Source organism: Cebus imitator, unplaced genomic scaffold (assembly GCF_001604975.1).
Source record: "Cebus imitator isolate Cc_AM_T3 unplaced genomic scaffold, Cebus_imitator-1.0 Scaffold476, whole genome shotgun sequence".
Taxonomy (NCBI): Eukaryota; Metazoa; Chordata; class Mammalia; order Primates; family Cebidae; genus Cebus; species Cebus imitator.
This window is the reverse complement of record NW_016107791.1, coordinates 981,995-989,626: the sequence shown is the minus strand read 5'-3', so window position 1 is coordinate 989,626 and position 7,632 is coordinate 981,995. Positions and strand designations below refer to the sequence as shown.

General features: G+C 48.8%; 1 long non-coding RNA gene across 1 annotated transcript in view; it reads right to left on the bottom strand.

Annotated features, from left to right (window-relative positions):
* Positions 1-7,632, bottom strand: part of LOC119468707 — a 34,823-nt gene that overhangs the window by 3,675 nt on the left and 23,516 nt on the right. Inside the window, exon 2 of the long non-coding RNA XR_005197459.1 lies at positions 1,343-1,410. This is a non-coding gene — a long non-coding RNA (uncharacterized LOC119468707). The remainder of the gene's footprint in view (positions 1-1,342; positions 1,411-7,632) is intronic.

The following is a 7,632-nucleotide window of genomic DNA, read 5'->3' as shown; positions in this document are numbered from 1 at the left end:
GCTTCTGCCTCATTCATTTATTCCAGTAATATTCATGGAGTCCCAACTGGGTGTCAGGCACATGCTGAGCACCCAGCATACAGGGAGGCAAGGTCCCTGCCCTCCTGGCACTTACAGTCCAGTGCGGAGTCCAGTGAGCTTGCAAGGATTATACATAATTATGCACCATGATGGTGCCGATATTTATGGGACAGCCTCCCTGAAAGGACTGTGCTCTTCACCTGCACTGCCTCACTGAATCCCCACAGCGAATCTCCGTGTTAGTGCTTTTATGATTCTGCTTTATAGTGGATGAAATGGAGGCTCAGGGAGATGAAACCTCCTGCCTTAAACATAAAGTCAGTATGTGACAGCGTGGACAGACTTGGCCCAGAGTTACCAGCCCCCTTTTGGTAGCTCTTGGAGGGGAGGCTAAGTTCTCACACAAAGGTGAGGAGGGCAGAACGTGCATGTGGGGGCTGGCAGGTAATGGCACAGGCAGTGCCAGGTGTCAAATGGCCACACGCAAAAGCCAGGCCCAGGCTCCAGGAGTCTGAGGTGAGGCTGAGGCCATGGGGACGAATTGTGTCCAGGATGCTTTCCGCCTCCTTCTCTCACCTCCCCCTGGGGCCCAGGACCTGTTCTCTGCACCTCAACCCAACCTCCAGGAGATACCCCCCAGGCTGTGAGCTGACAAGAGGGTTTTCCTGCCAAGGGGGATTTGCATTCCACAGAAGATGTCTGAAGACATTGTGTATTGGTGAGCCAGGGAATGTTGGGTGTGACTGGAGTCTGGAAGTAGGAACCCGCTGGGCATTTGGGGCAGGGAGGGGGCAGCCTGGTGGGGCAGGAAGAGGGAGAGGAAGAGGGAAAGGAAGGTTGTGCATAGGAAGAGGGAGAGGAAGGTTGAAGGAAAATTGGGTATAACCTTAAGTGCCAGCATGAAGCCCCTGACTTTATCCTGTTGCCAGTGAAGCCACGGATGGCATAGGCTGGACCGCCCTGGCAGTGGATGGCTGGTACAATCCAGCTGGAGGCCTTGGGCCTCTAGGCCGGGAATGGTGTGGGAGAGTTGGGTTGGTGTCAGAGGACTCTGGGCTGCCTGTAGGTGAATCCAAGGGCCCTTTCCTTGGAGGGGCCTGCTACTCCCAAAACCTGGCCTACCTTCCCTAAGCTGCCCTCTTGTCAGCTCTGTGTAGACACCAGGCTTCCCTGCAGGGAATTGCTTTCTGAAACATAACAGAAAAGGGAGAAAGAACATCTCAAGCTCCCTGGGGAATGACAAATGGTTGTATCTGAAATTCAAGGGATTGGCTAATAGCCCTCAAGGATCAGGGTGACGTTAACACCTTGCATTATTCACCTGGTATCAAATGGCCCTGGCCCCTCTAGCCCAGCAGCTACTCATCATTGGTTGTACACTGGAATCATCTGAGGAACCAAAAAATAGATATATTGATGCCTGGGCCCCATCTCCATAGATCCTGATTGATTGGTCTAGGGTGTGGCTGGGATTAGGGTTTTATCTGTGCACAGGACTGAGGACCACAGCCTCATAGACTTCTGCAGTATGATAGCAAGAGATGCCATTGAAGTTGATCACAGCTCTTTCAAGTCAAGGTACTCCTTGGATGCCTCAGGGGCTGATTCTTGCTATATGAAGTGATTGCATTACTATGGTTCCTGAAATGCCCTGAGGTCCTGGGAGGAGAGTTCTGGATTCTCACCAGAACATTCTGAGAGCAGACCTGAAAGGGCCCTGTTCTCAGCCTCCTGTCACCTCCAGTCCATCATGACTGTTCTTTCCTGCCCTGACGTGGGATTCACTCCATTTTGCCTCCCAAACCATTTATTTTGGATAATCATTAAAGATAAATGTTTTAAAAATCTTCTAAGAAAACATGTGTATGCCACTGGAAATTTCAAGGCAATGAGTCATCACACTCCTGGTCCCCCTCAAATTCCCGTTTCTTATGTAAGGCTGAGTCATTTTTTTTGAGAGGTCTGTGCATTGCAGAAAAAAAATTAGAAGGCTCTCAAGATGAGTGTGTGTGTGTGTGTGTGTGTGTGTGTGTGTGTGTGAAAGAGAGAGGCAGAGACAGAGACAGAGACAGAGACAGAGAGAGGGACTGATTCATGTCATTTGTAGTTTTAGGGGACTGGTGGTACCCCTGAATTAACATCAGAGATTCCTCATCCCCTTTACTCATTCTCTTTTTCTCTCTACTTCGATTTCCATTCAGTGATGTTTTTGCTTCAGAGTGCACATGTGAGACTTTGTCATCCTGCTGTCCCAGCTCAAGACCACTGTCTGTCATGGGACCTGAGGACAGGCAGGCCCATGGAGACGGTGCTCCACTACCCAGCATGCCCAACCTGAGCAGGCTTCAGAGCCCGAGAGGTGGATGAACTATGTGTGAGGTCTAGCTTCCAGGTCTGGGTTCTGGTTATTTCCGATTTTCCTAGAAAAACATGGAGGCTGTAGAACAGGGTCCAGGAGAATAAAGAATTGGAGGTATTTCAAGGGAGCAAACTGAGAGAGCCCATTCCTTAGAGGAATGAGGTTGTTCTTTGGGAATTTAACCATAAAATTGACCCATAGAAAGCAAATCAGACAGATGCCAAGCCATGCTAAAAAGAGGCAGAATGGGCCCCAAGCCAGTAAGACCCACATAGCTAAAGGAAAAGATGCCCATCAGAAGAGGTCACATCTGTAGCAGAGGAGTAGAAAAGAGCCAGTCCTGGGCACACGGCCACACCCATCCCACACTGCCTGGGGACAGAGAGTCCGCCGTTGCCACTGGCAATGGCATGTCTGTCTCTGTTGGGGAGGTGCATGCCTCCTACTGTTGTAGCCTGAGATTTCCAATCATTTGCAATCAGTAAGGACAGGCCCTGGTTCTGAGCCCAGAAGACCAGGCCTGGCTCCTTAAGCATTGTGCCTACAGAAAAGGGACGAGAGAGCAGCCAGCTGCTCACCGTTTCTCTTGTGAATAAACAAATCCACTGTATTAGTCTGTTTTCATGCTGCTGATAAAGACATACCCAAGATGGGGCAATTTACAAAGGAAAGAGGTTTAATGGACTTACAGTTCCACATGACTGGGGAAGCCTCACAATCGTGTCGGAAGGCAAGGAGGAACAGGCTACATCTTACGTGGATGATGGCAGGCAATGAGAGAGCTTGTGCAGGGAAACTCTCCTTTTTAAAACCATCAGATCTTGTGAGATTCATTCACTATCATGAGAACAGTACAGGAAAGGACCACCCCCATATTCAATCACCTCCCATCAGGTTCCTCCCATGACACATGGGAATTGTGGTAGTTACAATTAAATATGAGATTTGGGTGGGGACACAGCCAAACCATACCAAACCATATCATCCACCAGTTTGATACAGTGTGAGCTGATGTGGCATTAATTCCTCCTTCGTCACCATGAGACCACCTCTCACAGGTGAAACACAATCAGGAGAGAACCTGAAGGGGGTGAGGCCATCAGGTGAATATCATTTCTTAGGATCCACTGGCCTCCCCAGGGGTGTCCTTGGCATCACCAGAGGCCTCACCCCTTTCTTCTAACTTCCTGAGCTGTGCTGTCCAGTATGGTGGCCACTGGCCCCATGTGGCTGTTGAGCACTTGAAATGTGGCCAAACTGAATTGGAATATGTTGTAAGGGTCAAATACATATAAAATTCTGAAGATTTGGTGTGAAAAAAAAGAATGAAGACTATTTCATTAATAATTTTCTATATGGATTGCACATTGAAATAATCGATCTATTGGGTCAAATAAGTGACATTAAAATTAATCTCCCCGGTTTTGTTTTACCTTTGACCCTACCCCAAGACCTGCCAGAATGAAAATAAAGAACAAAGACAACAAAAAAACAGCTGACAGCAACAGTATCTTGGGAGCCAAATATCAGGTGGGTGAGTGGGCACTACATCCAACAGTGTACCAGGTTGAATAGTGTCCCTCTAAAACTCATGTCCACCTGGAAGCTCAGCATGTGACTTTATTTGGAAATAGGGTCTTGGCCGATGTAATCAGATAAGATTTTACTGGATTTGGCTGGTTATAAATGCAATGACTGTTCTCCAAGGGCATATAAAGACACAGACACATGCGGGAGGAAGAAAGCCATGTGGTGATGAAGACAGAGATGGGGATAAAGCAGCTACAGGCCTGGGAATGCCAGGGATCAACCCAAGCGGGGGGAGGCATGGAGAACTCCTTCCTGTGAGCCAAAAACTGTCTGAATCAGGTCTCAATCAGTGTAAAGGTTTGTTTTGCCAAAGTCAAGGACACATGCGCAGGAGACAGGTCTGTGCCTTTCTCCAAGGATGATTCTGAGGATGTCAATATTTAAAGGAGAAAAGCAGGCTTGAGTGGAAAGAGGTCACATAACTGAATCCATACGTTGCAAGAGAAAAGTAGGGAGGGGAATGGTCAATTTATGTATTCCTCTCGAGCTCACCGAGCTCACCGTAAGATAAGGGGAACACAGAGTAACTACTGTAGAAATGTTTTACTTTTTATCTGTAGCTATTTGCTCAGGATAAAAAAGAAAAAAAGAAGGCAATTTCTTGTATGACTCAGCTTTCAGCTTAATATTTTTTTCTTCTGGCAGAGTGAATTGGGGTCCCCAGTTTTTCTTTCCTTTCTTTCTTCGTTTTCTTTCATTCTTCTCTTTCTCTTTCTCTCACTCTCTTTCCTTTCTTTCCCTTCTTTTCCTTCCTTCCTTTCTTTTCTTTTCTTCTTTCTTATCTCACTCTGTCACCAGGCTGTAGTGCAGTGGTACAATCTCAGCTCACTGCTGTCTCAACCTTCTGGGCTCAGGCGATCCCCCCACCTCAGCCTCCTGAGTAACTGGGACCACAGGTGCATACCACCACATCCGGCTAATTTTTGTATTTTTCATAGAGAAGGGGTTTCACTATGTTGCCCAGTCTGGTCTTGAATTCCTGAGCTCAAGCAATCCCCCTGCTTTGGCTTCCCAAAGTGTTGGGATTATAGGTGTGAGCCACCGTGCCCGGCCTAGGCTCCCAAGTTTTTACTTTGCTTTCACTTTCCCTGGAGCCTTCAGAGGGAGCATGGCTCAGCTGACACCATGATTCCTGACTTTCAGTCTCCAGAACTGTGAAACAATACGTGTGTCTTGTTTTAAGCCACCCAGTTTGTGATCATTACAGCAGCTGTAGGAACCAATACACTTAGTATGGAAAAACAATGTGAAATTTCTCATTAATAATTTTTATATAAATTAAATGATTGATTTGATAATATTCATTTGGGTTAATATAAATATATTGGGTTAAATAAAATATAGTATTAAAATGAATCTCACTTAAAAAAATTCTTACAAAATATGGTGATTAGAAAACGCTAGATTGCATAGACGACTCGTTTATGGCTGGCTGTATGTTTCTGTTGGACAACACTGTTCTAGAGTATACAAAACAAGGGACTCTGAGGTCCCTGTGTGTGAGATGCTGGGGCTCTGCCTCTGGAGAAGAGAGAGTGAAGAAGCTTTTAAAACAGAAGCCCCGGCTGGGTGCAGTGGCTCATGCCTGTAATCACTGTAATCCCAGCACTTTGAGAGGCCAAGGTGGGTGGATAACTTGAGGTCAAGAGTTCAAGACCAGCCTGGCCAACATGGTGAAACCCCATCTCCACAAAAAAACCTGGATGTGGTGGTGGGCACCTGTGGTCCCAGCTACTCGGGAGGCTGAGGCAGAATTACTTGAACCTGGGAGACAAAGGCTGCAGTGAGCTGAGATCACAGCACTGCACTCCAGCCTGGGCAACAGGGTGAGACTCTGTTTCTAAATAAATAAATAAATAAATAAAACAGAAGCCACACAAATGCAGGAAAGGTTTTTCCACAAAGTCCAGCAGGAGTAGTGTCCCCAAACATGAGGAAATATCAACATTTCAGCCTGAGGTGAGACCTGCAGGAGAACAGAAAGCCCTGGATAGGCTGGCAGGAGTAGTCAGGAAATGTCTTCCACTACAAGTAGGATAAGAATCTTGTGCTGCTCCTGGCTGGGGTGGGCTTTGCCGTTGAGAACAATCACAGTGTCCCAAAAGGGAACCCTGTCCAGAGAGGGCCAGGGTAGGTGGAAGGCAGGACAGCCACAGGGAATGCTCCTGTCTCCTTTGAGGAGGGCAGGAGCTGGAGCCTCACACCTCTCACACTTTCAAAGGCAGCAACCACCAGCCTGGCCAAGGTTCTAGAATCCTGCTGCCATGCCTTTGCTGGCTGCAGGCTGTGTGGGAGTGGGGCCTTGGGGTTACCCAAACAGCTTATTGGCTGCGGAGTTGGGGGTGTGGGGATGGAAGGTGGAGAGAGGGAAGCCACCTGGCTTAGCCAGACCTGACTCATGTTTTCCTTGGCTGGAGCTGGGATTCCTTTCAAGGTTTCTGTCCCAAGATAGCAGGGCTGAGCCAGGCAGTGGCCGGATGCTGTATTTCACTGCTTTTCCAGGCTGAGAAGGGAACCAAAGATTGTCCCAGAATGTGCGAGGTATGACAGCCTCCCCTGGAGCTCGAGATCCTGGCGGGAGCTATTAGATTCCCTTCGGAGGTGGGAGTTCAAGGGGGTGGGAGTTGGATGATGATCTGACTCAGCACCCACAAACAGCTGCCACTTTTCTGGGGGCCCTGGGATGCAGGGAAGCAGGTCAAGCTGGTCTGGTTCTTTTTCGAGGATCTGAGGGAGCCCAGAAGTGACCTGAGACCACTGGCAGGAGGCCCTGTCAGGAGAGCCCCTCCGTCTCCGTGTAAAGGTAGCGCTGGTTTTATTGTTGTTGTTACTGTTATCTGGCTTCCCTGAAAACACCCAGGCAGGTTTAAGAGAGCAGCTCACCCAAATTCCCCCATGCAAGCCATCTGTACCTAACCAAGCCTCCCTGTGTTTGCTTTGAGGGATACCTAGTTGTTTTTTCTGCCCCTGAAATCCCTTCTCCAGGAAACTGGTCCCAGCTAAAATGCAAGCTCATTCCAGGAAGACTAACACAGCAAGTTATTTTTTTTCTATAGCTATTTACTGAGTGCCGCAAAGCCACATGCGAGACCTCATCTAGGGAGCAGGACATAGCAGTAACCCCACTTCATGGAACTCCGTCCCATTCTCCCTTTCTGAGTATACACGGGGGAGTCTTCGGGGGTGGGGTGGTGCCTGCAAAGGGGCTGTCAGGGAGCACGTGTTCTGACCAGTGAACTACTGGCCGGACCAAGGAGTCAGGCTTGGGTGGTGGTGTTGGACCCTGACTCAGCGCTGTGTCAAAGCAAGGGTGAGAGGTCCCTGCCTGTGTGTTCATCGGCCGCAGGGTCTGGATGCCTCTGCCTGCTCTCAGCAAGGAGCCCACTTTCTTCCCTGGGCCCAGCTCCAGTTCCCAGGCTTTCTCCTTCCCTGTCTGCTTCTTATCTCTGTCTCCAGTGTTTAGAAAATGTCATCTTGAGCAGTCAGGGCTGTGAGTGGCCATGGGAGCAAGGAGAAGCTTGCAGCAGGAGAACGGGGATCCTACCAGGGCCTGGCTTAGAGCACAAAGCTGGTCAGAGCTGGAGGGGCCCTTGGAGACCAGCCACTCCTGCCGGACACCTGTCTGTTCCCTCCCTGACCACCACCTCACCTTGGGGAATTGG